Below are 13932 nucleotides of genomic sequence, written 5' to 3' on the forward strand. Positions count from 1 at the left end.
TATAATAGGATAATCTCTATATACAAAAACATCAATAATTACATAAAATAGGATAATTTAAAAGAATTATACCTAAAGATATTTTGAAAATTAAATTATGACGCAAAGAAAATACCAAAATACGTGTCTTTTTAATTTTTTATATAAAAATATTATATATTTTAAATCTCCCTAATATTATTAGTAAATAGTAGACTATACTAAATAAACTATATCGCTTAGTAATTGTTTACTAATAAATTAACTGATCTTTTACATAAAAAAAAACATACGGAAACATTCAAGACAAATTATATAAAAGTGGTGGCTTAACTCTACGGACACTAGATGAATACTTGAAAACTATTGCTCACACAAAAAAACTATTTTAATTATTTTTTTAACTTTTTAAATTTTATTGATTGCATTACATTTGTGATGAATTTTTTGTAACATTCATGTCTATATGACAGTTTTTGTTTAATGTTTCTAAACGTTTTTGAATATTACGCTTTTGATCAAGGTTTTGTTCAATATTCTTTCCAAATATTCAATTTTTATTTTATTTTTCTAATATTATATTCGTAATCTAATTTTTTAAGAATGATTTTATTTTTTAGTGTTAAAACGAAAGTAACTTGAATCATACAAAACCATGTATAATTTTTTTTATGATTATAATGTTTATATGTTGTTAAAGAAGATGCTCTATAATTTTTTGTTATGTTTATATATTATTAAGCAAATGCTACAAAATTTTTACTAGGCACTACTACAATAAGTATGAAATTCCATGGTTTAAAAAATTATTATTCTATTACAATTTCAAAAATACGTTATATATTTGTATAAGCAATAAACCATTTTATGAAATAATATCAAAAATCCGTCAATGCAAATCGGAGTAAAAATTTGGCAAATTCCCATTTCGCCGACACCTATCAAGATCATCAGATATCAGTATTCACTTAATAATATTTTAACTATAAGACAAATAACACATTTTGTCTACATTCTAATTTAAAATGCTTATAAAAATAAATCGTGTCTATATATTTTAAATATTTCAAAAACTAATAAATACAGCGATGTATGTGGATCTTGTATTAAATTTTCAAGCGTTTTGTCTGAGCCTACGAAACTCATAAATCTCGATAATTTAAAAATGTGTATAATTAATTAAGATTAAATTTATTTGTTGATACTTTAAAAACTAAATGTAACAAATAAAACAACATTTTTTATTTTTATGAATAATCAATATATGAAAACAGTAAAAATAGTAACTTTAAATTAAACTGACATCATAAGTAAAAATGTCTACAAAATTTTATGAAAAAAACAAGTAATCTATTTAAAATATAAAAATTAAGTATTTATTAGCAAAACAATTTAAAAAAATCAATAACAAAGTTAAACTTAGGTACATCATAAAAATAAATAAAATAGGAACATTAAACTAAACAATAATAGTTGAGGTATATGCTATATCTAAAGAAAAAAAATGTATACAACCATTATAAAAAGAACAACGATTCATCTAAACCAGGGTTGGGAGAACATCCTAGAGTTTCGCCAGTAAAATACGCCAATTTGTGAGCCAACTGACACGGAGCAGGGACCCGTATGGTACCCTAGAAGTAATTTAAAAAAATTAATAACACAATTAAAAAAATATATTTTACGAAAATGTATACTAACCGACCAATTGAAGTAATTATGAGTCAACTTGAATGTAATTTTTTGTAATGTATCAGGTAGAAAATCATTTGTGTCTTCTATCGCTTCGTAATGTGTTGGTGTAACACTACCTTGTTTTACGTGTTGTGAAATTAAAAAGAATTCGTACCTGCAATCGATTATAATATTTAAAAATTAAATTATAATTTCAAGCTTAAATTGACAATTACAAAAGTATATTGTACAACAAATAAAAATAATGTAATAAATCTTATAATTTACATATAACTATAATAAAATAAAATTAGATTGTTTAGATACACCTTTAAAATTTCCAATACATTTCGGTAATAAAATGTATATTGGATATAAAGCGCAGGGTATAAAACCCATACAAAAAATAATATTTCTTTTGCATTGACCGGATAGATTTTTAATGTTTACATCCTTGAATAAGTTATTAATGGTTAAAAATAATGAAAACTATTTTAAATTAAAACTTGCTTATATTTATAAAAAACGTAAATATTAAAAATCTATCTAGATCATAAATTATTTGGGTATTTATCACCGTACAACTCATTTCCGCTAAACAACATTCTAAATAGTTATAACTTATGAACTAGCGGTCCGAAAAAATAATTTGATTAAAAAATATTATTTCAGTTCGACATGAAATCTTGTAAAAAGAATTTATTCAAACGATGTATTATAATATTTACTTAACTACACCACAATTAATCACTATTGATAGGTACAATTGTTTAATAATTTTTTTTTAATCGTTATAATTTATAAGTAAGTAATAAGTATTCTTATGTACTTTACTTATGTATAAATTGTACTTGATAATTAACTATTAATATTTAATGAAATAATATTTTTTAAATTACTTTAATTTTTATGGCGGTAACATTTAAAAATCTAAATCTTTGTTTGAAGTCCCTACAACAGCGCGGGCCCCGTAGACACACTCCTTCTGTCCCTCCCTTTATTCAAGACTCGTTTAACGTAAGCTTACTTGTTTGGGTCTATCACATCACTATCTACAATTGTACCGATTCGGGGATTTTCGAAGCATCTTATACCGCGAACAAAAAACTTTGAATGATTATTTCTGGTAACTATAACAAACGTAAATGGGACGGAATTTGATCCATACACTCTTTGACAAGCAGCCTAGAAAAAAAAATTAATTAATTTTAATTTTAACTATAATTTTTTTTTTTAATTTGTACCTGAACAAGTTTAACTTCTGTCATTCGGATATGCGACGATTGGCCTTCTCTAACGCCGTCTCTGTATATAATAATAGAAGTAGGTAATGTCCCATTTTTGGATCTATATTTTGAAAAGGCCTCTAAAAATATAAAAATTATTTTTAATACAATATGTAAGCCGTGTAATTAATATACACTATTTTATATTCTAGTTTTAATTTAATATTTAATAATTTTATATTGGTCAATTTATAGACTTCGGAGTTAAAACTACAGATTTTTAAATTATAATTCCGTATTACATTAAAATGGGTGTCTTGAAGTTTAATAAAAATTATTATATAAAAATGCAACACAAACCCATTAGTACTGAATAAAAGGTTAGATTAGGTATTGTATTTTAGTGATTTATTAAGATATTAACTGAACTATAAATGCATAAGACAAACAGAATTAGAACATATATAAAATATACTTACTAATTATTCCAATAGCAAAATTAGTGGAAAGCTCCTGAAGATTTTCATAGGTTTCCACATTATTAAAAAATGTGGAATGATTATTATCCAATGAAGCAATTAAAGCACCAAAGGATTTATTTTTCCGTTGGTTTTCTTCGTACGTATTACATCCAACTATCATCATGCCCTAGACCATATTTAAGTACAATAATAATAACAATTTAATTGATATATACAACAATAAATAACTAAACAATTACAATTTTTGAAATGGGAACCAGTCACGGAATACCTCCAAGTTTACAATTAATTTGGATTGCAATTTTTGTACATATGGACAAATCGCTTGTTTTCACATTATTTAAAAGGACTACTTGGGATGGTACTGAAAATAATTATTGACGATAAAGGCATTAAATTGTGTGCGCGACAAAATCTTATAAATTCAATTATATCTTATAATATTATCTAAGAAATTTACCAGCTCTATCAATGCACAATTTTCGTTTAATTGTCACATAAATTAAACTATTCCACGACGAAATTATACATAATATAAATTCTGGATTATTTCTATGAATAATTTCGTCGATATTGTTTATGAATGTATTTGATCTTCCATCATTCATTGTGACTCTAAAAATTAATCTCATGAGTATTCTAGTAAATAATTAATAAAATAAAAAATATTTACAGGTTTCGGTAGATTAAATGACATATTTCTTGCCCCTTGTATGATATTTTGCGTAAAACATCAACGTCTTCGCAAAAGTTCCTAGGAGTTAAAATTACCCAGTGCTTTACCACCTCATAGAATCAGTAATACCAGTCATAACGCATAATTCTGGTATAAGATATACCAATTTATCATCAACTCCCAATTGTTGTACTGAATTTTCCTTTTTAGAAATTAATAATGGTTGATTACTGTTAAGAATGTTCCTGTTCCATTTCTAATACAAAAATCAACTCGTTAATTTTAATTTACAATAATAAATATATTGATAAATCAAATTCAGTACTTCTCTGTAGTATTGCCTGTATGTTACAATGGACTGATCGTTTTTGCAAAATTCAGAGTTAGGCCCAGCATTTTCATCTATATCATCGATAACGTACGTCTTGTTGTTGTAAATGGTCATAACTGTATTGCCAACAACGGAATTTTTAAAGCTAATCTAAATAATAAAATATATAAACCATAAAATTATTTATTAAAGATAAATTATACTTCTATCATGCAAAATTATATCAACTCACCATCCAATTTTTATTTCTTATCCTATCTACATAAAACTCGTTTAAAAGATCTAATACCGTACTTCTACTTATAGGTTTATTAGATAAATCAACACGAAGTAATAGGTCATTTTCGTAGCTATTAATTTCTGCATCATAACCTCTACAAAGTTGTAGTTTGTATTGAGCCATAACAATCTAAAATTAAATTATTAAGTGTCAGAAAATAAACTAATCAAATACTAATAGAAATGAAAATATACTTTTGAATTTAAATCATAAAATTGTCTCCCGATCGGTGTAAGTTTCATTAGTTGCAGGCATTTGGGCAGGAGTATATTTAATGCTTGAATGCTAGCATCTTCATCAATTTGTATTGAATCAACTATTTGTAGCTTTATATTTATGGCTTGGCCATCCGAACGACGCGTAGACGTTAGTTCAAAATTCTAAAGCACAATATTTATAATTCCAGATTAAATAATAGTTAACAAAATGAGAAAAAATTTATAAATCTTATCTTATCTTTATAAAAATTTAAATCGTTGACTTTAAACAGCAAGTTAATAACTCACATTTAGATCATATTGACTAATAGAAAATAACATTTTTCCATCAAATAAATATAGTCCAAGACTTTTTTGATGCTGAGCTAATAACTCTGTTTTAATACTAATTATTTGCTCATCGGGATTAAAGTCGACCCTATATTGGTATAAGCACGGAAACCTATCTGTTATGGAAACTATTGGAAAATAATTGGCCAATAACTCAACCGACTTTCCGGAACATCCTAAAAAAAATTTCATATTTATATATATATAAAGTAATACATTTAAATATTAAACATGTTGCCATGTGGGTTATATATATTTTACTTATTCAATAATATTCACATACACATCAGATATGATTATAAAATTAATTATTGGTTCACGTATGAAATATATTTTTATGCTCATCACTCTTCAGTAACAAATCATTAAATCAATCAGAGTTTTATTTATTTTAAAATGATCATGAGTTTATTATCTAGACTAAATTATTATATTATTTTTTATAAAGAATATTATATAATTAAAGATTTCGATTTTTGATTTATCCTCAATTAACTTTTCCATTTTTTGTTATTTTTTTTATACAAAAATCGTACATATTTAAGTGAATAATTAAAAGTAAAATATGTTAAATAGTTAATTGATCTTTGTTTACAATTTCAATTTATTTTTAAGGAGAATATCTGATAAGCTAGTATTAAAATGCTCTACTTTATAAAATGTTTAAAAAATAACTGTGAAATAAATTACATTATCTAGGTACCTATATAAAAATAAAAATAGTAAAGTTTATAAATTATATCTCACCCTGTTTTGGTTCTGGAAAAGGTGGAAACTGCATATTATTTGGAAACATGGCAATAGATGTTGTCCACGATATTTGACTTTAAAATATCTTATTAAAGTCTATGAGCAGTATCACTAAAAAATAGTTATAATATGTCAATGCTTTAATAAAAACTCCAATATAAACAATAGATATTATGTATAAAATAGATGTCTATGCAGAATAAAAATACCATTATATCATTATGTACTATTACTCAACAAACAGTTGTTAGTTTTACATGTTTGTAAGTTAAAAAATATTTGGTTTCGTATTCTAATAAATTTATTGATTTTACAAAGACGTGTGTGTTTAATTATTTTTTTTGCCATCCCATTTTGGTGCATTATAAATGATTAAATTTGCAACTTTGGGCTCAGTGTATAGTGGAAAACTAGATCTAGTTAGTGATTTAGAAAGTCAAGAGTAAAATATTTCCAATATTTTGATTAAAAATCGGAAAAAATAAAAAAATGGAAAACTAGAATTTTTCTGCTTTACCAGTTTGAAGTATACGTTTGAAAGTTAATACAACAACAAGACACAATATTAACATAATATTGTATTTTATAAATAAAACAGTCGTACTTGAGTATACCTAACTGAGTGTAAAACAAGATGAAGTAGGAGACATACATATTATACTATACTGTAGTATATTTATTTAGTTTTAATAATTGTTTTTATTTTCACAGTAGAAGGTATTTCTAAATTCCAATCCAATAGAAATTAATTCATACATAAAGTTATATTTTTATTATAATTTATCAAAATAAAAGTTATAGTAAAGAATATGACAATAATTTTCTGCGATTTTTCACATTTTTGCAAATTTACCTATTACGTTATTAAAATTGATTGTTATTGTGTTATGTTGTTTTTTATACTCGATATTGCCAAATTTAATAGCCGGGTTTCAGTTACAGTTGAGCGAAGATATACTTTGAGAAGTTTTAGCTGATTGAAACTTCTTTCTGCAGTTGCACTGCTGTCTGGAGGTGTGTATAATATTTTATACATAATATATAAATATTTGAATATTAAGAAACCACGTTTCGAGATATCATTAATTTCAACACTTAATTTAATTTTAATGGTTTAGTTTCATTATAAATATTATGCTAAACCAGACAAAACGAACGTTATTTCACTTCTATATTCATTTAATCTATATGTCAACTTCTCACAGACTAGGACGAAATAATAATTTATTTCATCAAAACTAGGGCCCGGAAGTTCATGCACTAAAAACTATCAAAATATGAATGCAAATATGCGCTTAAAATCATTAAAATATACGCTAATTATAAATTTTTTTTTTTTTTACGTTAAGTTTCTTTCGTTTTTGGTAAAAATAATACCTTAATTAAAAAATATAGAAAAATATGCAGAATTTTAATATGATATAATATATTATATTATTTATTTAAAAATTAAATTTGGATAGGTTTTCAAATACAAATATAAACGGCATTTATCAGCCCGATCAAGTAACTACGACCTATAATTATTTTAATCAGGGTTTCATTTGATAATGGCAACGTTTTTATAAGGACATATTTTTCAACAAATAAATTTTGAAATATATTCAAAGTCTGACATTATTATGGAATATAAATAAAAAATTCAAAATATACAAAAATATGCTAACATTTAATTTTTGAACTCGTTAGATTGTGATTCAAATGTTTATATCTCATCCAGCAACTTTTTGATGAACTCAGTAAAAACTTGAAAATTCATTTACTTCCTGGCCCTAATTCATGACTCAATACGGATAATACGTATAAAACATCTTAAAATCGATGATTATATAAATAACTTCCCAAAAACTAAAAAAGTCGGATTTGATGAAATTAAAATTATAAATATAACTATATATATAACATAAAATAAGTATTATCAATACTACCTAAATTAAAAAAAAACTATACGTAAAAACTATCAAAATTAATAAATTAATATTAATGTAGAAAAATAAAAAATGTTATACATTGTATTATATTGTACACACGTAGGTATATTTTACGACGCATATGTCACTTATAGAACGATTCTTAATTGATTAAAGTGCAATCAGGTATCTGGAATATTGGATAACATTTGGTTACAAAATGGTTACAAAATGTGAAAATTTCGAATCATTTTGAAGGATTTCTGTTTACACGTGTGACGTCACTGTGATGACCGGCTGACTTAAAATGGTTTTAACGGGGTTTTAGTTAAGTCAGGAATTTCGAATTTTCGATTAAATTTGATTACAAAAAGGTTACAAAATTATGTAAAAATTTCGAATCATTTTGAAAGGTACCGAAGTGCTGGTTTTTTTTTCATAAAATTCGTTTACTTATACCAGAGACTTAGAAAAGCTCAAATTAGTATACCGGTATTACCGTTAGCAGTTTGGGACTTTACCTATTCGTAAAACCTCTTTCGACGGAAGCCGTTTTGGAATAAGCAAACAATGGACGGAAGCCGTTTGGGATGCGCCGGTTCGCAACGGTCGCTTGTACAAAGTACAGGCACCGCAGCGACCGGTCTACGTTTTATTAACCGCCACCATGAGCAATGACAACACGACATCGTCGACTCTCCCCCTCTCCCCACCACCATTATGGTGATGGATAGGACAGGAAGACAAGTCCGACAAGACCGGACGAGTACCGGTCGTCTCGCTTGCTCGCGCGAACCATCTTGTGTCGCGGGTATAGCGTCATCTTAAATATAATTTAAAAATTTGAATTGATAATGATTAGATGAAGATTATACGAAAAAATAGTTTTAATCTACGGATTTTAACATCATTGGAGTTTACATGTATTTCAGGTCAAAATAAAAGTATCGATGTTATTTACATGTTTTAAATCGAACCCAAAAATAGAATACCTGTAAGTCGGCGGAATATACGATCGCCCAAAGTAGCCGAACTATTATCCGATTATTTATCACTCGATAAACCGATTAATCGATTATGTATCTCGTTAAAAATAATCGCACAGCCCTAAAATAACATTTAATTTTTAATAAAAAAAAAATGAGTTCATTAACTGTGATAAAAACTATCTTATCTTATGATGGAGACCAAATCACACACACTATTCATAATTTTATCAAAAACGGTTGAGTAATTTCAGACTGCATCGCGGACATACCCATCGTAAACGAAATGCTTATATATACAGATATACCTGTTACATAAATAAATATATATATATATGTACACACACGCGCGCACTACACAACACCGCGGTATGTCAGTAAACCAGTGAGCCCCAAACAAAACTGTTGACCGACATCAAAGTGTATAGGCCAATTAACCATCCCTCCATTACATCGTGTAAACTCTTTTATATGACTAAATAACTGTGGAGAAAATACGTAATAAATAAAATGCTCAGTTGATGAAGTAATGATATAGCTCAAAATTCAAGTCAACTCAATTAATCAGTCTACGCAAAGAATGCAACCCGCAGAAAATTGCCTACAAAACAAATTTAAAGTCCTCTTTCCTACTTTAAAATCTGATTCCGCGCTTATCGTCTACCTTTCCCGTGGTTTGAACGTAAATACAACAATATAGCACAATGTTATATGTTAAATAAGTAAAACATTCATACCTGAGTGTAAGACACGAGATGTGCCGTAATGACGGTTGTAATCACCTCTATGCAGTTGCGACTTAAAAACAATACTAAGTTGGTCTGTACAGTGTAAGACTGTACCGAACACCGACGATAGGAATGACGTCACTCAACCATCCCCACCTATGTACGGCGAGAATCTCGGTAGACCTCGAAACCACACCATATGATATACGTACCCAATTTTGTGTATAATAAAAATAATGCATGTATAGTAGTAAATAGAGGGTGTCCTAAAAAGATCGCTTCTTTAAATAAGCAAAAAAAAAAATTACAAAAAAAGGATAACATCCGCGCATTATGTATGAAAAATAATATTATTCGATTGTATCCACTAGCTTATTGACAAGCCGATGTGCAGTCGAGAAAATTAACAATAATTGCTCTCTGAGAGAGAAGTAAGTTTTACAAGTACGCCTTGACCAAATCGGGACTTTTGGGATCAACAGTTAAACTAGTTTTTTGAATTTTTATTAGCCAACGAATCGATGACAAATTGGGAGCAACGTGTCCTGTCCGTATAAAATACAAAGTCGTCGCAGTCTCCGCGGAACTTTCATTAGATTGGTAAAAGGTCTTAAGTCTCAACAACCAACATATTATACGTGTTTCAATTGAGATTCCGTCCATGACGACATTTGTCAAAAACTGATTACTCAACAACAAATCAAAATCATAGTAGATTGAAAAAATGATGAGAGAAATATTGTGAATATAACAACAAAAAAGTTGCAATCGATTTAAAAAAGCGTTCTTTTTAGGCCACTCTATATTATAATAGTTTCAGATAGTATTCAATAGTATTTGCTGCAGCTGTTTATCGAGTAACGAACGTGCGTTTGACCCCCTCAATGTATAAAACGAACCTTTTCTTTCGATGTAATGACATATTTGTGCTTATTAGACGTGTAGTATTTGTCAAAAGAAAAAGAGCAACAATAATTACTCAATCGTTATTTTTTTACTATGTTGATACATAATATCAATTTATTCACGAACACTGACACATATGTTGAAAACTATATACTAAATTATTTACGATAAAGTATTAAGATTTTATATTTATATCATATCTAAGCGTACTAAGCGTTCATAAGTCTTATCACACATATATACATTCAAATTTATATTATGTTTAATATATTTTATTTTATTTGCATTTATACGTAATAATTATCTATAAGGACCACGACCACAATACTGAAAAACTACAATATATATTATTAAATATAAGGTGGTCGTAGTTCCATCGCTCCATGAAACTCAAACAATAACAATAATAGGTACCTACCAATCCTTTATTCGGTAGAGGCATCCTGGAGGCTGTAATGCGTCTGTAGCCGATGGACGATAACATACAATATAAATCTCCACATCACACGTCGCAATGATTATTCAGAGATAGTTCATTTAATTTTGATTTTTTACGTGAAGCCAAATTAAAAAGACACAAAAATTAGGTAGCTACCCGTAAAACGTCTTATTTTAATTATTTTTAAATCTTAATCCTACATTTTTTCAAAATATAGATTTTTACTCTGGTACTACCGAGCTTATATATTTTAAATAATATCATTAATATCAATATTTAAATATATATTTACAGTTTTAATGTAACCTGTTTAATAAATTTGTATTAAAAGATTAAAATAAAATAAATGGAAAGTGGTATCTAATAGAAACGTATCCCATGATTTAGTTTTTTTTTTTTTTTAATTTGGAATATAATTTTTATTTTTTTATATCATGATTGATATACAAAATCTTGTATTTAAATTTTTTTAATTTCGGGGGTGGGGGGGGTGAGTAAACCATAATGTACATCCCTCCTCCTCCTAGATATTTCCCTGGTTATTGCTCTTAAATTATTATATTTTCATTACTCATAGAAATTTGTTTATAATTTATCGTAAAAAATAGTTGCATAGCCTTGAACATTATAACTTTGAAAATCAAAGTAAATTACATGATATTATTCAACAATACATGATATAATTTATTTATCATTTTCATTCCAATGTAGCAATTCTATTGGTAGGCAATAAGGAATGTATAAACATAATCAAAATTCCAATTTGTATCGAATTGTACTTATTACTATAATTTTCCTGTGTTACTTTAAAAAAATGTAAATCGTAATTTTTAGGCTTTTTAATTATCATATTATAAATAAGAATCTTTCTATTTAATTTTTAAGAATTTAGACCAAACGAAAATTTTTAGGAAAAAAATCAATAAATCTTATACATTTGTACTGAAAGGTGGTAATGCAATAATATCTAATCTTATTGATAACGCATACAGGTTATTTATTTTTAAAGAAAAGAGTTTACTAACACAAGTATATATTAACCAATATAAATACAATTTTGGTGATATACAATTGCATACATTGTACATTTGTATATACGATTTCTTTACCCGACTTTCAATAACATTACAATTGCGAACGAAAATGATTGCATCGTTGTCAACATATTACAGTGAAACCTCTAAATACCGGACACCCTGGGTCGCTGAAATGTTGTCCACTATTTGAAGGTGTTCGGTATTTAGAGGGAGAAATATAATATTAAAGAAATAAAAAATTTATTTATTTATTTTAATTTTTTTTTATGTATTTTTAAAAATGCGAAGATAAAAAGGTAAACAAAATTAATAATATAAAAATGAAAACTAACATTACATATATAAAAAAATCAGTTACTTTAGATTGTTTCATATTTTGACGCTAAGTCAGTTCGTATGTTAATGCATTTTATAATTCCACAAAGTTACGATAGAAAAGATTAAAATCAAAAGATAAAATGCCATATAAGTGTCCATTATTTAGAGGTATTCCTGTAGAAAAGTATCCCCAAAAAGTGTATGCTATTTAGAGGTGTCCGTTAAGGGAGATTTCACTGTATACTATTATTACTATTATACTTCTATTAAGTATTAATAATAATAGTAATATTTTCAAATAAACCTAGTAAATTTACTGTTAAGATGTTAAGTAAAAACTGTGTGTTTCTGTCAATAGTAATATTCAATCAGTTGGTCAGGTTTACCTTAAATTTATTATATTTTGGAACTAAACAATATTTAAGTAACAGTAGACAAAAAGAGATGTGTTTTATATAAAGATTCTAGAACCCGATTATTAAAAACGCAAATAATAATCTATTTCAAATGTTTAATATAATTTGTTTATTTTTAAATTCGAATATTACTGTATGGATTTCAACGAGAGAACCCTAATAATGTATAATAATTATAGTATAATTATTTGATTTCCAAATCACTTACAATTATCAATTTTTTAACTATACTATAATATGTTGAATAATATATTATATTCTCTAATGTACGCACAACTTTCTCAAAATCATAGTACCGATCAACCCGATCACGATGACTATATCTATTTTATATTTTATATTCAATTTAAATTTTGTGTGTTGGACAATTTAAACTATAACAATGTACCTACTACAAAAATGCAGTATAAAATGTTTTTTATTATACGGGTTCATTCAAAATGTATCATTTTTGATGCTTTGCGCCTGGCTTCCTGGGTCACTTCATCGGAATTTATCTTTCGTCATCTGACCAGATAATTTGGGTATACGTCAAAAATACAGTATTTTAAATGAATCGCGGACGAAAAGTCCGTTTTAAAAAAAAGTTGATCAAAAAATCCGGATTCATTTTTTATGTTCGGACAAAAAGTCCGAGCACATTTTTAGTGCCAGACAAAAAGTCACAAAATACAAAATATTTTATATACCTACCTAATTAATATTTATTTAAAAAATTTAAAAATTCTGTACACATATTATTATATTTTCGTATAACTAACATAAATATAACAGAAATCTACTATAAATGTATAGTTAGGTACCTATAATAATGAAAAATTTATATATTTTTATTATAATTATAATTATGATATACTATTTATTTTTTAGTTTTGTTTAGCTTGACGTGTTTATAAATAAAATAAAATTCAATGTTTTTTAAAGTGTATTTAGTTGTATACTAATAAATTTTGATATTGTTGTTCTAATATGTTGTAATAAATTATAATTATATAATTTATAAATGAAAATAAGAAAATAGAAATAAATATAATAATATAATGTCTATACAATTTTTTAAATTTTTAGAATAAATATTAATTATATAAAATATTTTGTATTTTCGGACTTTTTGATCGATTACCATTTTAAATACTGTATATTTACAGTGTTTTGTATGTATATGGAATGAATTAGAGTTTCGACTATATATCGTTATTCGTGTGACTAAAGGAAGCCACGTATGGAACATTTTTTGTTACCATTA

General features: G+C 26.4%; 1 pseudogene; it reads right to left on the reverse strand.

The window, feature by feature from the left end:
• Positions 1–1403: 1403 nt before the first annotated feature.
• LOC113556027 lies at positions 1404–6060 on the reverse strand (annotated as a pseudogene).
• Between the last annotated feature and the right edge of the window lie 7872 nt (positions 6061–13932).

Source organism: Rhopalosiphum maidis, chromosome 3 (genome assembly GCF_003676215.2).
Source record: "Rhopalosiphum maidis isolate BTI-1 chromosome 3, ASM367621v3, whole genome shotgun sequence".
NCBI classification, from domain to species: Eukaryota; Metazoa; Arthropoda; class Insecta; order Hemiptera; family Aphididae; genus Rhopalosiphum; species Rhopalosiphum maidis.